Below are 26,902 nucleotides of genomic sequence, written 5' to 3' on the forward strand. Positions count from 1 at the left end.
CTAACAGTCATTCTGTGGGATCTCCATTATGAAGAAGCAAATGAACTGGCACATCAGAAAATACTCGTAATTTTGAAGCATAGTTTTTAATAAATGGTACTTTATCATATACAGTAAGTATTAATGTCCTACTAACAGTAGAGGGTCACCTTCTTCAATGTGCCTGACTAAAATTCAGGATTTTTTATTTTGCTGGAAGCCAGTGTAGGCTTCACACTTTTCTAAGGTGGTCCTGCACCTGCTCAAAGCTGCTTGTTCCTAGTAATACTACTACATCTACAACAGAATGTATGTGCATGTATTTATATGTCTTTCTATTTAATTAAGGAAATCAGGGTTTGTTGTGGTGAGGCAGTTTAGAAGACTGCCAGATCAGGCCAGTTTCAAATTCTGGCCTGTTCTTACAGCTGTGCACATTCAAAACTATTAAGCACTTGTGCACTAAATTAACTTTGGGTTTTATACTACAATGCATCTGATACCATTTGACAGGAATCAGTGGTGGTTTCGTTTCCTTAGGTCAAGGTGCACAGGTTGAAGAGATCCTCACTGAGAAAAATAAGAATGAGAGAATTTTTTATTTTCTTTCTGCTCAGGTTCCCCTTGATGTTGCTAATATTTATGTTACCACTTGCCCTTTCCAAAACAAAAAGAGGAAAAAAGAGACAGATAGATGTTTCTTCTGCTTGCTGTTTTGTGAATTTTTATTTCTTTTATATTCCTACTTTGCATGTGGGAGGATGTCCTGCCTTGCCTGTTTGCAGAACCTTGTGGTTAATTGCCCTCTCCTGCCACTTTCCTTACTTGGATGCCTCCCATGTTTGACTTAACTACCCTTTCCTTTTGGATGATCACAGTGCTTGCTCTTTGTCTAATCTGGCTCACAGCATTAACCATAAATGCACATGCTATTTCTTTACTACATTTATATTCCAGTTTAAGACAAGATAACATTTATTTTATCCTGATAAGAACATACATAACTTTTGAGTGACACACGCCTCTTCTTTGGCCATAGTACTGACACACTTACAAATACTCCCCTCCAAGTTGAAGGAGTGAAGGTCAGCGCAGGAGGGTTTCCAGAGAAAGAAATCTGAAATTCTTTCCCAGATACCTGAAAGGCTGCTATTAGAGTTGGGACTTATAGCTGGATGACAGTCATGGGGAAAAATGAAAAATACTGGTTTATTGAACTGAATAAAAACGATATTGCCAATTTTGCACACATTAGTAATCAAATATAAAGAATTAAATGTTTACAAGGCTGTTTTAAATTGATATTTCAGAATTGATTTTTGGAAGTGGAATTTTAATCTTCCAACTAAAACTTTTCCAAAAATCTGTTTACAGGTAACTTTGTTGTAGCCCATTTTTAGGTATCATTGTCAACCTATAACTTATCTGTACAGCTTGGATCATGGGAACTGCAAAATCAGAGTGAAGAGATGCTAACTCATCTTGTCCTTTTGCAAAAAATTTCTACCATGTTAGAGATGACCAAGAGTTTGTTTAATTAAGTGTTTAGGACAGTCAGTGCAGTATCAGTTGATATTTTATTTAACAGAGGATTAAATATTTGCATAAAATAAGCATAAACATTCAGAGACTGAAGATTACTTACATGTACTGCACTTCCAGGATTTATTTTTTTTTTTAAAGACCACCGAAGGCAACCAAAGTACATCCCAGAACATGTACAATATACTGAGTTCTGTTATATGGGATGACCCTTTTTGTCCTCTACTGTTTCCAAAAGATGGCAACATTTTGAATGAGAAAAACAAGTCAGTCGGTTAATTAGTTTGCAGTCTATTTCTGTATTCTGTAACCAAAAATACTCAGAATTACTGAAGAATAAGATGAAATTTGCTCTGTACAGATTGACAGGATCTGTGTGTGTGTGTGTGTGTGTCTATGCCATAAATAGATGTGTACCACTTTAACTTCTCACTAGGGAATAGCATTCCTTCATTTTGTACAAGTCAATGAACTTTGCACAAACTGATGATTACATACTATGACATGGTGACTTTTTTTTTGTGTTTCCCTCAGCAGTATTTTTTGTCATTCTGGTATTTTAGGATCATATGTACTTGGAAGTTGAAACTTCCATAAGACCTACAAGGTTCTGTAGTCCTGCAAAAATGATTACTATGTTAGAAGAAATGGATGCCAAGTTATTGTTCTAAATTGCCCTTTTCTCTAAAGCGACTTGTTTCTTGATCAATATGCTGGGTAGTATAGCCTTCTCTGTGTTTTTGTGTCTTAGGGGATGTAACCAGCCTGGAATGATGAATAAATGTGTATCCCAGTTGGCTGCAGTAACTGAAATTATAGTTTCTTTAATTAGGTCTTCCACTGATTTTTTTTGTGATTAGTGTTACCTGTAATTTCACTGAGGTATGCTCTCTGCACTGCGTATCTCTCAGGAGGCAACCCTGCAGTCCCTGAAAGTCCAACCTGAAGAAAACCACAGGTAGTTCTCTACAAAGGTGATGCTGCATGGCTCACAAAATTGGTGGTCAAGACATAGTCACCAGACGTCTCTGAGAGCACATGACCACATCACATACTAAGATTAGAAAATCCTGTTGTGACACTGCTGACACTTGTGCTGGTTTTGGTGATGATAGGCAGAGTTCAGCGGGTGACTGGCTAATTGACCTGTGGGGTGTACAGGTCAGGGCTTTTTTGAAACAGATCTCGAAGGTCACTGTAGAATAAATAGCTCCTATTGTTGGTTTGCAGTTTTTTTTTACAATTCCCCCCTCCCCCCACTTTTAATTTCAGCTCTGAATTTGGTAACCCTTCTTAAAGTTTTGTTCTTTTTGGAGGACTTTTAGGTTTGGGCTTTCATTCTGTAATGTTTTCTTGAAAGAGTGTGTACAAAAATCACAAAAAAAAAAAATAATTTTTTTTCTATCATCTGTCCTTCATTTGCACTGCTAAGCTCCCATTGTAATGTTATTTCTGTGTTAACAGCTTTATTTCTTAACTTCAGCACATGTAATCTCAGACCTAAACTCTCCAGATTTCCTCTATTAAAAGGACCTCTGTTTTACTGACACTGAACGTTCCTCTTCACTGTTCTATTTTTTTTCTCACATAGGTGAATTAATTAAGTTCCATCTTTTAGACTGGATGAAATGTTTGCAGTCTCCATGCGAATGTTGTTTAACTCACAAACTGTTGGTGCTTGAAAGAAAAGATGTGTCTTGGATATTTTTTCTCCAAGAATAGCCTATAGTAATATAATAATATAGCATAGCTGATCTGATCATGGTACAAAGCAGCTAATTGCTAAGTCATACTTTCAGGTCAGGGTCAATTTTAAGATCTTGATTATGTTTTACCCTCTCACTGAAAAACTTACACAGTGCCACTTTAACTTGAACAAGTTATAACTTTGTAATATGGGCAGTCCTTTTAGTTTGCACAGTGCTTAGAATCTTTCAGTAATAACACTGTTTTGACTAGATCCCTTAGCTATGGCTGTGCCATCCAATAACAACAAAGCAATCACGATAAGGGTGTAGAATAGCACTTTAAAATGTGTGGTTGGGATCAAATGTTCAGATAAATGAAACTCTTATTCCTCTTTATCTCTCCAGTCATTTTGGTCAATCAGATCCTTGCCCTCTGCTGATAAAACCCTAATTTATTTGAACAGAAGTGCAAGGATCTGCTGCACAGATCACTGAAATCAGTGGAAAAAACCTCTCTTTAGCCTTTAGAGCCCGTGGGGTGTGTGCTGCAATTTTGTTCAGGCTTGAATAGAGCTGAATGCTATGAATCAATGGTGGCTTCAATCCCTTGATGTGCTGCCACGGGGCAAGCAAAAATTAATAGCTAATGCCAGCGGTGTAAATGCTTCACTTCAAATAATATATGAGAATATATTTTTAGGGAGAACATTTAAGCTTGTAGTGCAATTTGTAAAAGTCTTTGTTTGAAGAATACTTTTTCCTAGGCAATGTGAACTAAAAATGTAAAAAAGAGACAGTAGTGGTAGGATTGTACTTGGCCTAATGAACAATCAAAATCTGCATTTTTTGAAGTTTCAGTTTCTTTCTACGTTTGCATTCTATTGACTAAGTAACCTTTTAATATTTTCATTCGATTTAGTGATAAATAATCACCACTAAAGAGCTACTTGGAGAGAACAATCTACATTCAGTGACATTGTATGTCTTTATTATCTTCTCTAACAAGGCTACTTGGCAATCTCATAGCGAGGTAGCTTCAGATTTAAGAGTTCATTGATAAAAGAAATTCAGATGTTAGGATCTTCAGTGCATTCATTCATCATACACACTTTTTCAGATCATACAGAAGGTAGTGACAATCTGAGAGCATTATGGAGGGAATACTTTCCTTCATGTCTTAGTGACAGGGGGGAATGGTTCTAAATTGAGACAGGGGAGGTTTAGGTTAGAGATAAGGTTTTTCACATAGACGGTGGTACGCACTGGAACAGATTGCCCAAGGAGGTTGTGGATCCCTGGAGGCGTTCAAGGCCAGGCTGAATGTGGCTCTGGGCAGCCTGGTCTTCTGGATGGCAGGGTGGTTGTAACTGGTTGATCATTGTGGTCCTTTTCAACCAAGGCTATTCTATAATCCCATGATTATGTGATTCTATAATTCAATGATTCATGCTTGCAAGATGTCATTATTTTTGATAGCTTCTAACTGGTTCATAAACAAAACACAAATGTCATAACAAACAATTTAAGCTTAGAGAAGAAAATTCAATGTATTTCACCTGAGCTATGACAGGCTATAAAATATAGAAATGGATAGAGAAGAAGAGAAAATGATAATTTATTATTTAGTGCTAGATCCTTTTTTCATATCTGTCAAGTTTAACAGCATTAATTAGAAATTCATTAGGACTTTTTATTTTCTGTTTGAAATAAAGAAAATTCCCTTCTGTTAGGACTCCAGTAAAATTGTATATGCTTAGTTTAAATAAGTGTAGAGCTAACTTTTACAAAGCACGTTGAAAATTTTTTGCTTTCATGATCTTTCCCAAGAGAACTGATCATTTTAACACATCTGAAAAGCTTATCCACAAATTACTAGTAATATCGTTGTATTATCAGTCATCATCCAGCCCTACATCTGATGTTCTTATATTGTACATAAAGCACAGCACGTACTTTGGACAGATCAGGAAGCCTAAACAGATTGCTATGCGAGTATGCGGATGGGAAGTTAAAGAGCTAAGTCTGATTCCATTTACATCAACAGTGGGTTGCTGCTAAGCTTTCCACTGAAGCTTTGACAATTTATTTGCTGTATCTGTTTAGACTATGGGAAAGTTCTCCATTTCCTAGATGAACTGTTTAGCTCCTTGCTATGGTTTTCAAGCCACAGTTAGATTAAGAGTGTCTGTGTTGCTTTCAGGATTAAGTGAATGTTAATTACTGTTTCCCAGCCTTTTCTGGATCTATTTTGATGGTAGTTTTTAAGCTGGTGGGATTCTGAGTGGATGTGAACAGTTATTATTCCTGTGCCTAAGACCAAGGTGATATCCTGTGTGGAAACTCGTACTGCTAAGCTCTTCTCTTTTTATTCCTTCTGCAAAATGGATAAATGAGAGCTAGCCACCATTTCTATAGAAGCACTTTATAAAGATATCGGATTCTCAATAAGTAATTAATTTCTAATTGATCTGTTGAGTTCTGGCATGGATTTGCTTGTTACCATGGAAACACCTGAACATACAGAAATTGAGCTGTCCATGTCTAGAAACCATTTGTCAGATAGTAGATACTTTAATAAAATACATATGCATATTATAATGATGACAAACTGCAGTCTAGAGCCAGCAATCTGTATAAGGCTAATGAGCAGACAGAAGAAAGAAGACTCCTTTGTCTTCCTGTGGGAATTTTCACTTTTTTCCTTCATGCTATGATGACTTCTTGAATAGATTACATGGGTTCTGTAACTGACTCTCCTTAACTGCTGTTTCCACCTTTCAGAATTTGTTCACAGAACGGATAATTTCTCTCAAGCTCTGTATAGCGTTCTCTGGTCAGCAGAAAAAAAGACAACAGCAAACAACTGAAAACTTTCACACAGCTTGCTCTACTAAACTTCACGTTTCCAAAACGACAGTTTAAGTGAAAAAGCCTAAAAGCCTGATTGAAATATATTTAATCAATCACAAGCTAGTGTGATCATGCCAGGAGTAAGTGGATGACTTCTGAGATGAAGGAAATCTGAGGTAATCTGCTTAATTCCCCTGCCTCCAAAGTCAGTCTTGAAACATAGTGCTACAGTCTCCGTCATTACTACAGTGTGAAACAGACAACTGACAATCTTCACATATGGAAATCATTACCATCTGTGTGATAAGAATGTGACCAGAAAGGCCGTAAGGATTGACCATTTAGTTTAGATGTCCTTTACCAAACTACACGTGCTTCACAGCCCTCGTTCAGTGGCTCCCAGGGACATGAATAGAAGCTGCTGAGCAGAGCAGTTGAAAATGCTGTCCAACTCCTCTTCAGTCTTACACACAAAAGAAGCTATTCCCTGAGAGGTGGATATGCTTCACAGCTTCTCTGGCTGTCCAGGAAGGATGTGCATGGAGACTGGAAAGTCTTAGCTTTGATTTGAGATGCATAAAAATGTTGACCTTTAAAAACTGCTGACTTGATTTTTTTTTTCATGTGGTTGTTAGCAGCTCTCAGATGCTGATTGTTTGGTGAATTGTAAGGAACAGAGAAGAGAATTATCTGTAAGTTGTCAGCAGATTTTAAATATAATTAGCCATTTCTTCTGGGCTAAATGAATGGCACAGCACAGTACATAAAGTAGAAACACGCTCTTCCAAAGAACAATATACCAAAGATTTTTATAATTGATGCAGCTGAGAAAATAAACAACAGAGGAGCATCCAATTCCTCTTCTTAGAAATAGTTACTGTATAATAGTGGTGACAGAAAAGTAAAGAACATCAAATACACTAGAAAACAATTCTGAGGCACACATTCTATTTCTTGCCAGAATGGAAGCAAGTTCGAATGTGAAAATTATCAAGCATAATAGTTCAGGGGGTAGAATGCAAATACTATCCTTAAATGACTGCAAGTTTAATCAGCTCTATACATAGAAGACAAACATGTATGTATATAAAACCTGTGTAGAACACTTGGACACTCAAAACTCAGGACTCAGTAAATAAATCTATTAAAAGTGAAGTTGTAAATGAAAGTTTGCTTTGTGAAGAAAGACAACTCAAAATTATTAGGGTAGAACAGAAGCAAAAGCAGTTTCCACCACACTTTCCCATGTTCACTGTTTAATTTGGAGACTTTCTTTGTTCCACATTCGGAGACATAGTGAGCTGACTCTAGTCAAAGGAGGTTGTTTTTCCTTCATCTGTGAGTTCCTGCTTTTCTTTGACAGCATAGTGTCTTGTGTGACCTGTAAGTTCCCAGAACCATGATGACTTCCTTTTCCATGTGACTGCTGTTATTTTACAGCGTGGTGCTTGCCCTAAACTCGCCCTGTTGCTCCCAGATAAAAGAGATGTGCCTTCTGTGCAAAGGGTTCTGCTTCACTCTGCCTTCAGAAAATGCCCTTGTCTGCTCTGAAACAGTCAGATTATACAAATGATCTGTTTCACATGATACAGGGAAAACTGAAGAAGTTTTGTGAAGAAGGACTGTGTTTTAGGTTCTCTCTGTTTTCTTAGCTTCTGAGATTCACTTGCCTTTTGCTTTAGAAATCTGTGAGGTTGTTTTGTATTACATGTCAGTCAAGTATCTGTAGCTTAGTGTGCCACATTGTCTTTTGGAGGACACAGGATCATGCAAAACACAATACTTCATTATTCTTGTTTTCTGTATGTTAGGCAAGCAAAGCATAATCTGGGAATTGTAATTGTTCTCTGCTTACATGAGTTGACAGAGCTTGAAAATTATTTTAACATTTTACTTATTGTATATAAAATTATACATTATATATTACATATTATATATTATAAGTTATATATTATATGTTATATATATTATATTTTATATATAATTATTCATGCAGTTTGCTCATCCTTTGGAAAACCTCATAAAGACACAAAACACTGAAGTATACTGTGCCTGAATCATACCCCTTTTTCAGCTTCCAGGCACAAAGGTATGGTCATCTGCACCTGAAAATCCTGGAGTTCAAAAAGGCAAGATGTCAAAGTTCAACATGTTGAAACACAATTCTTTAGAAAAATTTCCCCTGCCCAAACTGTATCTTAAACACTTTTCAGCTACTTTATTCAAGTATGGTCTGCGAAAACCTTCCACCTTCATCTCTTGATGCGACTAGGATCTGCAGTGTTGGCATCTTCCCAGTCATCCTTTGTTTAGCATGACCTTGCTGTAGGACTGGCCCTCTGTGGGAACACTTCAGAAGTCCTCTGAATTTTTGCACTGTTCTGTCTTCTTCTAAAGTGAAAATCACTCTCTGTCATTTTTTGCCTCTTCCCATCCATATCTCTTGGTTAATTCTGTTCTTTCATTTAGTTTCATAATGGTTTGGTACAACTGCTATGAAACACCTGAAATCTAAAATGATCGAGTAAATAGTTAAAGTGAAAGAAAGGATTTAGAAAATGGTTAAATGAATGGGTTTCCTTTCCAAAACAGTGTAAGTTTTCTTGATCAGAAAACTGTAAGAAAAGAAGTGCAGTTATAAAGCTTTTTTTTTTTTTTTTTTTTTTTTCTCCAGTTACAGATGTATATTTGATGCAATATTAAACAAGTTGTTTTAAATGTGAAGTTTAAACTGACCACAGTCTACGTGATCACACTTGTAGTTCTCACTCTACTCAGGCTTTACATAACTCCTGTTTACTCTATATTGAATGTAGTTCATTCTAGAAAATGGCACATAAACTGATTAATTAAAGGGAGAATAAAAACAGAACAAATCAAAAACACCCCAATCAGTCCAGAAATTGTGGGCTGGGATTATTTGTACTTTGTCAGAATCTCTGATTTACATTTTTTTAAATGATTCATACTGAAATGCACAACAGCATATTGTGGGTCGGGATGTACTGAGCAGCAGCTGTGTGAGAAAAAAGATCTTTGCAGGAAACAGAAAGGACAGGGAAGGGAAGTGGTGAAGGAAGAAGCGGTAATTTGCTAATATGGAATTGCTGAGCTTCATCTATTCTTACTTTTATTTTCTCTGAGTGAGACAACCATGAAATGGCAAATGTCCAGATATATTAAAATGGAGCTCATGTATAGCTGGACAAATATTTCTTGCAAATCTTCTGTAACAAAGAAAATAGCATCAGGTTCTTCATGAATTCTTTTTCCTCCCCAAATGTCCTCTTGTACTGAAAATTTTTATATCCTTCTACTGAGAGATTCAGAATTTATAGCCAAACTCTTTCTCCACTTAATAATTTTCACCTACGAATATTATTCTTCTATAAGCAAGTCCTCCCACCAGGGAGGGATGCCATCCCTTCTCCTGGCAACAGTGACTTCTGTGTTCCAGGTCTGTTTGGGATATGCAAATGCCACTTTTGTCCTCAGAGCTGTTCTCTGAGTTTTAATATGCATATGTCACCAATAGACAACATTTCATTTTCACTTGTCCTCTTTCATTACCTGTTCTGTAAGATCCTCTGCCACTGACAGTTCCAGTGAGCAACTGCACAAGTAGAAAAGGGCTATTCTGAAATGGATTTAACCATTGCAAAAATCACACAATCGCAGAATGACTGGGTTAGAAGAGACCTCAAAAGCCCACCCTCTGCCATGGGCAAGTTGCCACCCACCACATGAGCCTGCCCAGGGTCCCTACCATCCTGTCCTCCAGGGGTGGGGCATCTCCTCTAGGCAGCTGTGCCAAGACTTCACTGTCATCTGAGTTCAGACTTTTTTCCTCAAATCTACCCTGGCTTTCCCCTTTTTTTCAGTTTAAAAGCATTCCCCCTTGTCCTACAGTCCAAACGCAGAATGCAGGTTCTTGTTCAATGGCACAAATGCATAGGTAATGATGGTGACTATGTTGAAGAATAGTGTTTTGTAGCTTTGTAGTTTCTGTAGAGAATTTCTTTATCAAATACTGCTATTGTGCTTTTTGTATCTGCTGTAATTTCCATGTAAATAAATAAGAGCTGAGCAATCTATGTATTTCTGAAGTTTATCCTCAGCACACCACAGAGCTTTATAAAGGACATACTGGAGTATTTCAAATTACTTTTTTAGTGAACCTCTGCTTCTTTTTAATTACTCAGTGCATTGTGAAGTCTACTCCTTTTAAAACTGGTAGAGGGGAATGGGAAAAGGACAGTAATTAGCTGTGAGCCAGAGGGCATAAAAGATGTCATTTTTCAAGACAGATGCACTGCTCCTCTTACAGCTAAAATTGTTGTATTTCCATAGAAACAGTGTCTTCCACTGCACGCGAAGTTCACATCTTTCCTAAGAGAAAAGATAACATAGAGGCAAGAAATTAAAGCCTGTGTGATTATGCAAAGGTAGCATAAAGGAAAGAGCATAAAGAATAAAGCCAAAGTGAGCTTAATTTTAATACTGCTTCATTTCTGCATACCTGAATTTGAGCTTTTTGGAAGGTAGCAGTTAGTGTCTAGTGTCCCTTGGTAGTGATATTTTACCATCTCTTTTGAAGGACTGAGCTCTCAATAGATGAAAATATAGCATAGAGCTAAAAAGGTAGAAGAGCCTTTGCATACGTGTTATACTCAGTGTGTTTAGATCATAGATTCATAGAATCACATAAGGATTTGTTTTTGAGGGGCTTTCAAAGTTCATCCACTTCTATCCATCCTGCTGTGAGCAGAGACCTGTAAAGGAAAGGTGTAGGTGGAGATTGCCACAGAGCTGTTCTTATCATTGAGTGATTTATGAAGAGTTTAGCAGAGGAGATGCTTCACAGGAGAAGATACAGAGCGAATTACCAACAGGAGAGATTTTGAATTGTTGAGCTGTTTATTAACAAATGCAGAAAGTGACATTTGTATTAAAAGAAAAAGGAAGAAAGAAATAATCAGTGAATATTATTATATTATAAAATTACCAGCTTGTTTTGCTGACAGAGAAGCATGGTATTGAAGGTAGGGTGCATGCAAGGCACCAGCCTGGTATTATGACTATGGGGATGATATGAGTAAAGTATGAGTGAAAAGTCCTATTTAGTGTTTTGTAATGGAAATCACTTCCTCAGCTTCTGGTTTCCTTCCATTATATGTTCATGACCATATGCTAAGCTATATCAGAGAAATGAATAAAACCCAAAACAACAACAACAACAACAAAACAAATCTAATTTAAAAGGAAATTATTAACCTGACTAGCAAATCAGCAAGATTGAATCTGTAAATGCAGTTGTGAGTGAAAAAAGAAGGAAGGGGAAGGAGAGTGGTAGCACTACCATTTCCACGGGCAATGCAAATACATGCTGGCTTAAATTCTGTAACCTTGACTAATATAAACTGTTGTATAGTGTTTACAGACTTAATGTGGGACTTCTCTGATTTTAAGTTTGTGGGTGTGATTTAGTTTTGTCATATGATATGCAGTCATGCTCAGAATTAGGATTAAACAATGGGAACAAGAGAGTGTTAGGCAGAAGCAGCGTACATTTATGCAATATAAAAATACTCTTATCCTTTCAGCAAATGGCTCTGTCTTGATTTTGCTGGCATTTGTATCAACTGCTTAGATATTTCATGGAGTAAAATGTGTTTTTTAACACTGTTACTGTATTTCAGAAAACCTGCCTGTGCTATCACAGAGCCGTGAAATACTTCAGGCTCAACAGCAGCTCTAACAATCCACCCAGTCCAGCTCCCTGACTGAAGATGGGGCAATTACAAACAAAGATGCATTAATGACAGCATTTTGTTTTTAGTTACTTTTGTTTGTTGTAAATCAGATTTTTTTTTTTTTAAATTATTTATTATTATTATTTTTGAAGTCTATTCCTGCTTTAAAGGAGGAAATTGAAAGGTCAGTTAGTTCCCATACTGCTCCAGCTGTATGATACCCTTCTGGCACAAGGACCATTCTCAGTAGGCAAGGCAGGAAAGACATCCTCTTTGAAAGTGTCCAATGAACTGAGAAAAAGATGTAAAAATGACTGGAGAGATAGCCCCAGACAGCCAAGCCTTCCCATGCAAATGAACAGCCTCTGCAAAGCACTGTGTGAAGATAATTCAGTGGTTTCTCTTTGCATTCTGTCTTAGAAGTTTTGCTTTGCTTTCTCCTGCTGGTACTGAAGTTTGATGTCTGTTTACTGCTGGACAAAGCAATTCACCAGCCTGTTCAGTAAAGCTATTTGTAGAAAAGTTTTTGATGAAAAATATTGATTCATATAGAAACAAACAAACAAAACTCCTTTTATTAGAACACAATGTTTTTAATGAAATATCCTTTGAAACAGTTTTCTTAGCCCCACAGTGCACCAGAGTTGATGTTGCTGCTAACACCCTCTCACAGATGCAACACAATACTAGTCCACCATCTCCATATCTGTGTGGGTTGTTTGATTCTGAGAGAGGAAAGGCATGAAAAATGAGTTTTTTTATCCTAATGGATCATTTAATTTGGTAACAGGAAAACCTTATATCTGATCTATTTTAAATGATCTTTGACTTTCTTCTCTGGTGCTTGGTATATGAGCAGGTGGTAAATTTTCCAAGACTGATTCCCTGATCCTGTTGTAGAAACTTTGATTTTGCTTTTTAATTGAAATTTCTCAGTTCTGGAGTAAAGTGAATTTTTATTTTATTTTATTTTATTTTATTTTATTTTATTTTATTTTATTTTATTTTATTTTATTTTATTTATTTATTTTCCCCCTGCAGTAGTATAGCAAAGATAGACAATTTGTTTTCTATGCAGATGAAACTTCAAGGCCATGAACTATCACATGCTCAGCCTTTTTCTAATAAAAGGCATCTGTAGTTCTGCCCGAACTGGGGGCACATATTTTAAATGGAGCAGTTTGAAATTTATGGACAGAAGAACTGACACAGAAAATCTTCAACTTTTGATCTTTGTTTCCATTTCTGATGGCCTGATCATTCAAGCTGACACATCTATGTGAAATGTTGAAATCAGAGAGAAGAAAAAATATTCAGAGAAAATGCTTGAAACTGATGCAGTGGATAGCCACTTTACTTTGTTTTCTTAAATACTGTGTTGTGGTTTCATACTGAGAGGAAGCAAAGCACTTTGCTCACATTCCCAGTCTTCAAAAAAGCAAGGAGAAAATATGAAAAATGGGCTCCTAAATTGAGACAAGGAATACAAGGTAACTGACCAATTACTACAATGAGCAAAACAGGTTCAGCATGCAACCAGAACCTTGCCATGTAAAGCTAGTACTTATTGGTAGGAGTCTCTGTGTCAGTCTCAGGTCACAGAATCACAAAATGACTCGGGTTGGAAAGGACCTCAAGAATCATGAATCTACAACCCCCCTTGCAGCAGGTAGAGCCATCAGCCTCCCCATTTAATACTGAGCCCCATCCAACCAGATTTTGAACACCACCAGGCTCTGGGGCATCCACAACCTCTCTGGGCAGCCTGTTCCAGCACCTCACCACTCCAATAGTAAAGAACTTCCCCATGACATCCAACATAAATCTTCCCTCATTCAACTTAAAACCATTTCCACTTGTCCTGCCATTATCTACCCTTGTAAAGAGTTGTCTCCCCTCCTGTTTGTAGACTCCTTTTAGGTGCTGAAAGGCTGCAATGAGGTCACCCCTCAGCCTTCTCTTTTCCAGGCTGAACCAGCCCAGCCCCGTTGGCCTGTCTTCATAGGGAAGGTGCTCTAGGTGCTCTTCTGATGATCTTTGTTGCCCTCCTCTACAACAGCTCTCTGTTTTTCTTGTACTGAGTGCTCCCATTCTGGACACAGTGCTCCATATGGGGCCTCACAAAGTCCCAACTGCTAATGCTGCTATTCGAACTCTATGGCACCAGAGTCACCCTTGTGGATTTGTGTCTGGATCATAGGGATGAAGCTGATCTCCATCATTACCCTTTTTTGTTAGGGAATTACTTTGCCATATTTCCATGGGCTTTTGTTGATTCTACGAGGCAGCTCAATAAGTGTATGTAAAAGTTTCTAACTTGAAAAGTATATCCAGTGTTTCCCTTAAATACCTTGTCTGCCTTAGGAGACTAAGAAAACACTCCCCTTTCAATGCTTGACAAAAATAATTGTACCATGTGGCAAAAATAAGTCTATGAACTGATGCAAAGAAGAAATTAATATTGCAACTCTGGTTCCTGTGCTTGCAGCTGTGTGGAATATCCACTAATACTGTGCAGAATGATGAAATGCTGTTCTCTGATGAAGAGCTGAAGTGCTCTATGCTCACATTTCAGCAAGAGAAAAGAAGGAAACTTTCTGTATTTGTTTCCATACCAGTAGTCTTTTTAATGCAACAGGCAACATAAGGTAATATAGTCAGTTGCCTTCCTGGAATGTTATGTAGGCAGTTATTGCAGTGGAGCACTACAGAATTTCCACAAGGAGCTGTCAGTTTTCTTTCAGACATACTGCATATTTCAGTCATCAACACAAGGAAATATGCTTCATTCCAATAGACAGTACCTACACTGTATGCATCAAAGGTCTGCATGAAGAAAAGTAACCAACACACCTACCTGGTGTGAGCTAAATCTGCCAATAGGTGAACTGAACAAACATTTCAATTTTATGCAAAATTTTGCTTTGCTTTTAAATAAAACATAAGCAGTTATTCTAGAGATGTCTCGCAGCACATCATGAAAGATGTACCTTTGACAGTATCTATTGCACTAAAAATCAATTGTCTGATATCTACCAGGGGCTGTGACAATGCTTCGTAGTTTTAGAAGGTAGGGTAGAAAAGTCATAGGGTCCCACTGACAAAAGCCAGCCGAAGGATTGTACATTAAATCCTAAACATGTCATTCAACAGTGGATTCTTGATTCTTATTCAACAGAGCTAAAAATGAGTTCAGTCATGATAGAAATGTTTACCACCTTGCTTAAGGGACATGTAACTAAATGCTTTGTTTAGTGCGGCCTTACAGGAGAAATATGCAAATATATTTGTGAGAGTTAGAGGCATAACCCCAAGATCAAAGTTAACTAGGAATTTTGTCAGAGCTTACTAACAGAGGATTTGGTATAACCTAGTAATCTAGTTACCTCAGGAAATGAAACCCAGGGCTTCCGAGCCAGGGCAGATGGCTTAAGATTTCCAGTCTCAAAATAATGGCTTAATTTTCCCAACTGAAAATTACCAAAACAAAACTTAGCACGGATTCAAACTTGAGAGTTTGGCCGTTGGCTTAGAGCTGGTGAAATTATTTTCCTGATCTCGGCAGAATCTGTATTTCACCTCAAATATTTCCTTGAGTTTTATGTCACATTATTTTACCAGGGAATAGTTAATATATTCTCAATCATAAAGTTACCAACTTGGTCATGAGGATAAACAGAAGAGTTCTGCCCTTGATGGGTTCCCCTGGTTAGAAAAAGAAGCAAAGTCTGCAGAGAATTAGCTAAACCTGGAAGTTAATTACTCAAGCATACCTTGCCTTCAAGACTGAGTTATATGTCATATAACCCTTGTTCTAAGACTAGCAACTTTCTTTAATTATTCATGGCTATAGACTGTCATTTTCATGTGGTACACAGGCAGTCCACCTTTCTGATTATAGCAGCAAAGCCAGCAGCTCCTAAATTGCATGGGAAACTTGCTATGTAAAAATTTAAATCTAAATTTTAATGATAAGAAAATAGCATCTGGTCTTGAGTGATTAGGATTGAATGAATTACTCCAAGCACATAAGGGCTTTCTTTATTATGTGTGCTCTGTTATGTGTCCTTCATTTATATGTGCTAATGTTCCAGACATGTTCATCTGAAGTGTTTAATACCTCACAACAACTTAGTTGTGCAGATTTGTATTTGAAAGCAAAAAGTCCTCCACTCTTTCCTCCCCGTCAGCCTGGCTTCAAGGATGCGTCTCTACTTCATTCATTTGTACTCCTACACGGTGTTGTTTTTTGGACCTGCTGTGTAGTAATGTCCATTTGTCAACATTAAATTTTGTTCACCATATGTCAGGCCATTTGCAGAGCAATTCCAAATCCTTGTGAAATCTGTCTGCAGCTTTGCTGGGATTCAGCACTTTCTCCTTCAGTGCTCCATGGAAGTTACCTGCAGAGAATAAAACAACTACGGCTGTGATTCTTGACTCCTCTGAGACCTATTTCAATACTCTGCCCAGCTGGAAGATGTCATTCAGTACCGTAGTGTCTTCTATTTTGCGAACTGTTACTTTCATAGCCAGCAGAAGTAGTGTGGTGATCCTCCTGTGTGCAGCGCTGGTGGGGTCACACCTTGAGCACTGTGCTCAGTGTAGAAAGACATAGAAGCCCTGCAGCATGACCAGAGAATGGCAACAGAGCTGGAGAACGGATCTTATGAAGAATGTCTGAGGGACCTGGGATTCTTTGGTCTGGAGAAGAATAGGTTCAGTAGAAACGTTATTGCTCTCTGAGGGAGGTTGTGGCAAGATAGGGGTCAGCCTTTCCTCCCAGGTGACAGTGTTAGGAAGAGAGGTGATGGCATCAAGTTGTGGTAAGTACTACTTTTTAATTCCCTCTCAACAGGACTGACACTTCTAAAAGTTGTTGCACATTTGCAAACCTTTGCTATGTTTTGCAGCGCCACTGGTGGTTAGGAGACTAAAGCATGTTCCAGCCAAAGCCTAAGCAGCCTCAGCTGGGAGGCCATGCCAGCTCAGGGCACAGCCTGTGGGTGCTTCTGGCAATGGGGTGCAGTGGTCCTGGCTATGGTGCTCAAAGCCTGAGTTGGAGGATCCACCCACAAAGCGGGACAGTAGATGGCTGAGGTGCAGCTCCTGGGAGGAACAGAGGCGCAGGTGCCGTGCTTTGATACCTGTGGCAGAAGTGGAAATGTCTCCTTTGAGCTCTTTCTCAGGTTTTAGCACTGGAAACATATTGCCAGTATTATGTGAGAGTGTTTGAAGAGCTTGAGGAGAGCCTGTGCTGAGCCTTGGTGTGGATGTACTTTGCAGTACTTGAGGTACTTTGTAGTCACGGGCACATTAAAAGCTTCCAAATGCAAGTGAATCCATAGAAACTACAATGTCAACAACCTACACTGTTTTTTTTTGTTGCTTCAAAGTTTTTCCAAGCATGTGTGAGAGCATTTTTGAGGAGAAGATGTGGTGTTCTTTCTGTCTTGCTTTTCAAATGAATGCCTACAATGAGAAATGACAGGCCTAGGGGCTGCACTAACAACAGAACAGCACAGTTTACCAAAGTAATGGAAATGTACCATAGAGTCAGAGAGTCATAGAATATCCTGAGCAATTAAGGGACCCTTAAGATAACCAACATCCAAACTCTTTGAGAGCAGTGTCCAAATGTTCTTTGAACTCTGGCAGTGGTTGTGCTCCCTGGGGAGCTGTGCCATGCCTACTGCCCTTTGGGGTATAACCCTTCCCTAACTCCCCTGACCCTCCCATGGTGCAGCTCCATGCCATTCTCTCAGGTCCTGTTGCTGTCACCAGAGAGCTCTGGGATGGTTGTCACTGAGCAGATCAGGCTGCCCAGGGCCCCATCCAACCTGGCCTTGAGCACTTACAGGGGTGGGTCACCAACAGCTTCTTTGGGCAGTCTGTGCCAGGGCCTCACCACCCTTTGAATAAAAAATGTCCCCCTAATATCTAAATCGCTTCTCTTTTGGTGTAAAGTTATTGCCTTTAATCCCATCTCTACACTCCTGGGTAAAGAACCAGCAGAAAAAGAAAAAAAGACGTGCAGATAAAAGTAATTCCAATGAGCATGTTGGGAATCTGATCATATATTAAAGCAGTGTTCTCCGTGTAAGGTAACAGTTTTGCAGTTTTAATTCATTCAGTTTGTTTCCATTACCTCTCTCTGTCACTGGGGGGGGGGGGGGGGGGGGGGCACAAGAAGGGGTCTGATTTGCTTTCATTACATCCTTCTATCCTCAGTTAGGTATATACAGCAGTAAGATTTCCACAAGCCTTCTACAAGCTAAGCAGTGGCAGCTTTTTTAGCCTTTTCTTGTGCAAGGAATGCTTGAAGCCCCTGATCATCTGTTGTGGTTTAACCCAGTGGGCAGCTCAGCACCACACAGCAGTTTGCTTACTTCATTCAGTGGAAATATTTATAAAATGGGGAAAGAATAATAAAAAATGTAGAACTCTTGGGATGAGATAAAAAGATTTTTGTAGTTCAGAAAAGGAGGGGAAACTAACAACGATGATAATAACAGGAGATACACTAAGCAAGTTACACAGAAAGCAGTCATTGACCACTTGCCAACTTATGCCCAGCCAGTATCTAAGCAGCAGTAGTCTTTCTAGACAGCTCCTCTATTCTTATTGTTCCAGATAACACCACATAGTAAGGGACTTCCCTTTGGATAGTGGGTGAGCTGTCTTCATCCTGTCTCCTCCCAGCTCTTTGCTGGCAGGGCAGCATGAGAAGCTGCATAGTCCTTGACTTCAGGTAAGAACTGCTCTGCAACAACTAAAACACCAGTGTGTTATCAACTGTTATTCTCATTCTAAATCCAAAGCACAGCACCATGCCATCTGCTAAGAATAAAATTAATGCTATCCCAGCTGAAACCAGGACATCAACTTTTTGATCAATCACTATACTCCCAGAATCATAGAATCACAGAATTATTTGAGTTGGAAGGAACCTTTAAAGGTCACCTAGTCCCATTCCCCTTCTCCAACATCTTCATGTTAAAGGTGTATTAAATCTACATGGCCTGAGGATACAAAATGGAAGAATTAATCTGTTTTGTAGGTTTGCTGAAATAGTGAATGCAAATTCTGACTGGTATTTTGTAACATCTTTGATACATTCATCAAATAATGCATGAAAATGTTGAATTATGAAAAACAACTAAAGAAGTTGAACATATAAAAAGTGTAACATAGGTTTACTGAAAATATACTGTTTCTGTTTTTCATGACCTTAATAGCTAATTTGCTATGCATCAAAAATGAACTGATCTAGCAATCTGCATTTTATAGCGCTTTTTAATACATGATTAGAGAAGCTGGAGAGGTGGAGATTAATTAGAACCTCTGAAATTTAGAAAGGGGAGATTACTTGTCTAATGGGGGGAGTTTCAGACTGAAGAAGGTCATGTGGCAGAATATCCTCAGGGCTACTGGTGTGAGAGATTTTATTCACTGCTTTTGTTAGTGACCTTGTACATTCCTGCTTTTGGTTCCTAATGAAATTTGCTAATGACACCAAATTATAAATTGTTTTCTGTAAAGAGCAGATGTGGAATATATTAGAGAAGGTTTGTGATGACCTTGAGAATTGAAAAAATAGAAATGGAAAGGAGCATAGTTGGAAAGCAAATAGGATCCTGGGCTCCATCAGGAGAGGGGTGGCCAGCAGGGACAGGGAGGTGATTGTCCCTCTCTATTCTGCTCTTGTCAGGCCCCATCTGGAGTACTGTGTCCAGGTGTGGAGCCCTCAGTACAAGAAAGACAGAGATCTGTTGGAGAGGGTTCAGAGGAGGGCCACAAAGATCATCAGTGGAGCACCTGGAGCAACTTCCCTATGAAGACAGGCCAAGGGAGCTGGGCTGGTTCAGCCTGGAAAAGAGAAGGCTGAGGGGTGACCTCATTGCAGCCTTTCAGTAACTAAAAGGAGTCTACAAACAGGAGGGGAGACAACTCTTTACAAGGGTAGATAATGGCAGGACAAGGGGAAATGGTTTTAAGTTGAATGAGGGAAGATTTATGTTGGATGTCAGGGGGAAGTTCTTAGTATTGGAGTGGTGAGGTGCTGGAACAGGCTGCCCAGAGAGGTTGTGGATGCCCCATTCCTGGAGGTTTTCAAGGCCAGGTTGGATGGGGCCCTGGGCAACCTGATCTAGTAAACATGGAAGTTTGGTGGCCCTGCCAGGCAGGGGGGTTGGAGCTTCATGATCCTTGAGATCCCTTCCAATCTGGGTCATTCTGTGATTCTGTGATGATACTATAAAATACCTGTTAATATACAAGGGCTGCTTCAAAAATAATGCCTCCTATTTTATTATATTGGCCCACAGTTTCAAAAGCTAAGATTGATGGTAGAGGTTGAACCTTCCCACCAGTATTCTGCACATACCGAAGTTTATTGACACTTGCTGAATGTTCATGGGGGCCAAATAGTGGATGTGAGCACAGTGAGATGGTGGGAGGTGCCTTTCTGCAGAAGTGACAGTGACAGTGGATCATGTCTGCTGGTGCAGGCATGCAGGGCCTTGTTCATCGATGGTGAAAATGTTTGGCTAGTAGCTCTGATTGTGCTGAAAAAAGATGTTTTGTAGCTGAGAATTTGCTCCTATTGAATAAGAAAGAACCGAAAAAAGGTGAAACTTGTTGGTTGAGATAAAGGCAAATAAAGGCAGAAGATGAGGGAAAAATAATAGCAATGATAATAATATATGTGTAAATATATTTAGAAAACAGGTGTTGCACTATGCAATTGCTCATCATCACCTGCTGACCGGTACGCAGACAGTTCCTGAGCAGCAGCTGTCCCCAGAGCTAACTCACCCAGTTTTATTGATCCACATGACACCACATGGTATGTGATGTCCCTTTGTCCAGTTTAGATCAGCTGTCCTGGTTCTGTCCCCTCCGAGCTCCTTGAGCACCTTCAGGTTCTCAATGGCAGGACAGCAGGAGGGGCAGAAAAGTCCTTGGCTCTGTTCAGTGCTGCTCAGCAATAAGTAGGACATTGGTATGTTATCAACACTGTACTTCTCCTGAAATCAAAACAGCATCATACCAGACACTATGAAGAAAATTAACGCCATCTCTGCCAAAACCAGGACACTGACCAATGTATGACAGTTAGACACTGTCCTGCAGGGCTGGCTACAGCCTACCCAGGCTATGCCCAACTAGTAATAACATCACAGAATCACAGAACCATATTTTGGTTGCTTCAGAAGTAATGCCTCCTATTTCTTTCCACAGAATCTATAGTGGATACAAAGACCACAGTGACATTATCTGATAGTGGCATTACATAGCCTCATCAGCAGGCTCCCTTGTACCTTTGATGGTACTGATTCTAATGTGGGTCCTTAATTGTACCAAATTAATGTGCTCGTTCCTTCCTGAGGCTTAACCATCACCCATACCCTTCATTTCTTACAACTCCAGAGCCTTTTTTTTAGGGGCACTGCAGGGGCAAGGGGGAGTCCTTATGCTCCATTTAGAGATAAGGGATCTAAGGCATCTGTTTGGGTTAGCAGTTCTTCATTTGCCAGTTTCACTTTTTCCATAGGGGAGACTTTTCCAGCATTTCTCCAGCAGCATCTCTCATCAGGATCCAGTCTCTCCGATGTTGTAAAACAGGCCTGCTAACAATGGAAGTATTTTAGCTCAAACAGAATGATCGGAAATCGGATTTTTCTTTCCAGTGTGTCACCTGGGACCTTCTACAACTGAGCTACTGTATGTCTTGACAGATAATTGTGATGGTAATACTGCTGGTATAATAACAATAATAATGATGATTAGACATATTTCTTCCCAGTTGAATAGCCTGAAGATGTTCCTTGGGATTTTTTCAATTAAAAATACAAAACATGCAAACAAACAAAGGAAAAACAACACCCAGCCATATGCTCAGAACAAAGCTATTAATCCATATCTTGTGGTACTGGTAGTAGCATAAAAGTGTATTTTATTTACTTTATGTACTTTATTTATTACATCTATTGTAGTTACTTCTGGCAAGGGGAGATTTTTTTCTATTCTGATTTATTTAATCCTTATTTCCAAACACTTTGCAAAATAATTAGCTACAGTGTTCTAGCATGTTCACAACATTTTTAGCTTGTCTTTTATACCAATAGAAAGACTATGATTGAAATTTTAAATTCACAAAAAGAAGTCATTTGTGCCACTAATGCCAAAGCCACACTTGCAGCATGTTGTATTAATACTTTGAAGGCGTGCCTCCTGCATTTGAGCTAAAGTGCATGATGTAAAAGAGCATTTGAGTTTCCACAGTCTGAAACGTAAAAGAGAAAATAAGAAGCACAGGAAAGCAAAGTGAGAATCAGAGAAGAGATGTACTTGGAAAATCTTACAGCCTTTTCCCCAGAGCTTTGTTGGTTGATGCTTGGCTAAGCATGAGTCAGCAGTGTACTCTGGTTGCCAAGAAAGCCAATGGACTCCTGTTTTGTATAAAAAATAGTGTTGCCAGCAAGAGCAGGGAAGTGATTGTCCTTCTGTACTCTGTTCTGCTGAGGATGCAACTTCAGTACCGTGTTCAGTTTTGAGTTCCTCACTGTAAGAAACTGTTGAGGTCCTGTCATGTGTCCAGTGAAGGGCAAAGAAGCTGGTGAGGGGTCTGGAGCACAAGTCTTATGAGGAATGGCTGAAGGAACTGAGATTGTTCAGTCTTGAGAAGATAAGGGAGACCTCATTGCTCTTTACACCGACCAGGCAGGTTGTAGTGAGATGGGGGTTGGCCTCTTCTCCCAGGTGACGGTGAGAAGGAATGGCCTCAACTTGCACAATCAACTTGCTGAAAAAGGGTTGTATTGGAAACTAGATAAAAATTCTTCTCTGTAATGGTGGTCAGGTGTTGAAGAGATGTGTAGGTGTTGTACAAAAAGAAATGGTTTAGCAGGGGAGTATTGGTGGTAGATAAATAGTTGGAGTAGATGATCTTGGAAGTCTTTTCCAGCGTTGGTGATTCTATGATTCTGCATGTGTGCACCCATCTAATTGCTGTCAGGGCAGTAGGAGAAGATGAAAAGTCCTTGATTTAGTGTAGGCACTACACAACAACTAAAACACCCATATGTTATCAACGGTGTTTTTCTCCAAAATCAAAATCAGAGCATCATGCCTGCCTCTAAATTAAATCTATCCCAGATGAAACCAAGACACGCATGTTTGGAAGAGGCATAGATGGTCTAGTGCTCCTGTAGAAATCTCTACTGAAATTTCACTAGTGTTGTTGTTGTTTTCAAATAATATTATTAATAACTGATAACAAACCTGCAGGTGAAATAAAAGAATTCCCCTCCCCATCATTGTCCTTCTGGATAATTTTAGGAAGAAAAAAAAGATACAAAAGGCTTACTTAGAAAAATGAAGTCTGAGTGAGATTGTTATCACTTTTCCTAAGTATATAAAGAAACAACTTCAGCGAGGGAAGAGAAGTATGTAAACAAAATGTTAAAGTCAACATGGGAACAAAAAGCAGCAACAACAAAAAAACCTGAGACTAGTCATGAGAACATTTATGCTTGGAAATCAGGAGGCTTCCAGCCAACCTTTTTGAGTGAGATTATGCTAATTTAGAAGATATACTTAGCAAGGGCAGAATATTGAGCTAAGTCACTTAGCTATGCATGGACTTTAATTTATACAATTTTGGGTGTGATCTCTCTATTAGAAAACGTTGCATGCCATTCAAAAAGAATATAGAGCATCCCTACAGAGGGCTATAAATAAATTGTTAAAAATACTGGTAATACTTGTAATTTGTCAGAGTTTGGTGGCCTCTACTCTTGCTAATAATGAAATATTTTAAGTATGTATTAGGTTGCAGCATGTCTTTAATGGAAAAAAAATATTAGGAGGTGGAAGCAAGTGAAAGCTTTTTTAACTATACAGTAGGAAAAGTGTATGAAATTACATGAATTTTGGAGCTCCTCACTGCATGTGGAGATGGACAGGTGTGTATCTTTGTCTGCTCTGGCAGCAGCCTTTCTAAGGATATTATAATCTATAGTTATTTTTTTAATACCAAATGCAAAGTTAGCTAAAATTATGATTTAAGGTAGGATTTTTAGGTTTTCCTTCTAGAATAGGTTTATTATATTATTGCACAAGCAGTACAGGACTGTGGAATAGCTTAAACCCATTCTTTCTTCATTGTTGATTACTTATCTATTTTTTTGTTTTGTTGTTGTTGTTTTTGCTCTTTGTGGGAATCTTACCAAAAACTTCTAGAATGTCCTTATTTTTAGTGACTTGGGTGTAATAGTCAAGTAATAAAATATGATTGTGAGGCATTGATTTTCCTCTTCATATCACCCAAGGGGAATTAATCACATTGCAATGAAAATTGATTTCTTTTGCAGTACAGAAATATTGGAATTCAAAGATGCCTTTGTATCATGATTTTCAACACAAAGCATCATAGAAAACATTATACCTTGTTTTTGAGAGAAAAATCCATGATTCTAAAGTGGAGAACAACTACAAAATAACTTAGAATTTCAAAATGGTTAGGTTTAAGTTAAGGCCAGATACCTTTCGAGTAAGATTGAAAATTAAAAAAAAAAAAAAAAAAAGACAAAATCCTATTTTTTAAAACAAAAATAAATCTTGAAAAAATACTTCTTAGTACCTTAAAGATATATTTTTTAAATATCTGAACTTTTTAGATAATTGAATATTGTATGTGAAAAAACACCTTGTGTTTATGTGGGAAAATACCTAATATGAGGGAAGAACAAAGTTATTTATTTAGAAATTAGGACTAGAAATAGGAAAAAAGAGATGCAAATAATGTTCTTAATATATCACACATTTAATGTACTTTTAACTAAAGATGCATGTTTCTAACAGAAAGTTAGAAGAGTGTTTATATGTGACAGCATTAGGTCATTTTACTGATGGTTTTGAGCTCAAAGGGTTATAATGTTCTTCTAATACTTAAAGGAAGCGTATAAACAGGAGGAGGAGTGGCTGTTTACGAAGGTAGATAGTGATCAGACAAGGGGAATGGTTTTAAACTGAGACAGGGGAGGTTTATGTTAGATATAAGGAGGAAGTTTATCACACAGAGGGTGGTGACGCACTGGAACAGGTTGCCTGAGGAGGTTGTGGATGCCCCATCCCTGGAGGTATTCAAGGTCAGGCTGGATGTGGCTCTGAGTAACCTGGTCTAGTGGCTGCTGACCCTGCCTATGACAGGAGTTTTGAAACTAGATGATCTTTGAGGTCCCTTTCAGCCCACACCATTCTCTGATCCTATGATTAGTTATTGCAAGTCGGTGTTCAGTCACTACAGTTCTGCAGGGCTCCATTCTAGGGTCAGTTCTCTTTGATGTTTTCATCATTGACTCAGAAATAGGACCTGAATTTATACTAAGTAGTTCTGTGGATGATAGTAAACTGGGAGGAATTTTTGACTCCCTGAATGTACAGAGTTCTTACAGAGAGATCTTGATAAACTGGAGGTCTGAGTAATTACCAACTGCAAGAAATTCAATAAAAGCAAGTGCCACATGCTGCACCTGGGATTAGCAACCCTGGGTGTACGTATGGACTGCGGAAAGAGAGGCTAGGGATCAGCCCTATGGAAAGCAGTATGGGGGTTATGGTTGATGGCAAATTGGACTTGAGTGTTGTTAGGACATGTAGGGATGCAACAAGGAATGCTAAGGCTCTCTTGGTATAAAATCTGGCAAGGGAAGCCAAGGACAATAATAAAAGCTTCTTTAAGTATGTCAGCAGCAAAAGGGGGACTAGGGAAAATGTTGGCCCACTGCTGAATAAGGTGGGTACCACATTAATGGAGGATACAGAGAGGGTAGAGTCACCAAATGCTGTTTTGCTTCAGTCTTTACTGCTGGGACTGGCTCTTGTGAATCCCAGACCCTGGAGATATGAGAGATGGTCAGGGGAAAGGAGGAATTCCCACTGGACAATGAGGATCTTAGGTGCATCAGGCCAAGCAGTGCCAGGCAGTTGAAGGAAGGGGTTGTCCTACTCTGCTCTGTGCTGATATGGCCTCACCCTGAGAACTGGTATCAGAGGACATCCAAAGGAAGACTATGAAGATAAGGAGGGCATGACATGTGAGGGAAGGCTGCAGAGCCTGGGTGTGCTCAGCCCAGAGCAGGGAATGCTGAGGGCAGGCCTAATGGTGGCTGCAGCTCTCACAGGGAGCAAAGGGGCAGCTCTGAGCTCTGCTGTTTGGGGACAGTGACAGGGCCTGATGGAACAGCATACAGCTGTGTCAGGGGAAAGGGTCTGCCCCTCAGGGCAGTGGGCATGGCACGGCTCCCCAGCAGTTCGGGCACTGTCCTCAGACACAGGGTTTGGGTTTGGGTGTTGCTGTGTGGAGCTGAGGTTGGACCCAGTGGTCCTTATTGGTCCCTTGCAATTCAGGATATTGTATAACACTGATTCTACAGATTTGTTACTTTGATTTTATCAGTAGCCTAGCTTCTGGATTTTGCTGTCATGAAACATTGTGTTTCTGCACTTATATTCCATGAAGAAATTATGTTAAATATTCTGTGTTCCAAGCCGGACACATTCAGCGCTATTTTTATTTAAGGAGATGCAAAGATCATTAGAAGCACATAAATTAAAAAAATCAGTAAGTGTAGCAAGTCACAATGTTATAAAAAAAATGAGAGAGTACTCATAATTTGCACAGAAAAATGTATGAAACTACATACAAAAATACTAGCTCGAGATATACTAAAATATATATAAATATATAATACTGGCAGAGATATTCTGTTGTGCAGTTCAGAAGTACAGTAGGATTATTTTCAGTACTGGAATGAAATTGTAATCAATTTGAAAGGGTTGCAGAGGGACATAGTTTAGTGATGGAACTGGTATTTCATACTGATGGTTGGATGTGGTGATCTTGAAAGTCATTTCTGACCTACACAATTCTATGATTCTATGTTCTTCAGTTAATTTAATGTTACTAAGAAAATAACTCAGTCTGTAATGGAGGTTAATAAGCTGGACCCTGGAATGAAAAATCTGAAAGAAGAATCACTCAGATCACAGTGGTGGGTATTTAAAAGAAAAGCCAAATCTTGG

At 38.9% G+C, this 26,902-nt stretch overlaps 1 long non-coding RNA gene across 1 annotated transcript in view; it reads left to right on the forward strand.

Annotated features, from left to right (window-relative positions):
• The window catches only part of LOC146753760 (uncharacterized), a 64,629-nt gene that overhangs the window by 15,135 nt on the left and 22,592 nt on the right, over nt 1–26,902 (forward strand). The gene's annotated exons all lie outside the window — the stretch shown is intronic.

Source organism: Coturnix japonica, chromosome Z (assembly GCF_054131305.1).
Source record: "Coturnix japonica strain WE chromosome Z, WE-NBRP24, whole genome shotgun sequence".
In the NCBI taxonomy this organism is placed as follows: Eukaryota; Metazoa; Chordata; class Aves; order Galliformes; family Phasianidae; genus Coturnix; species Coturnix japonica.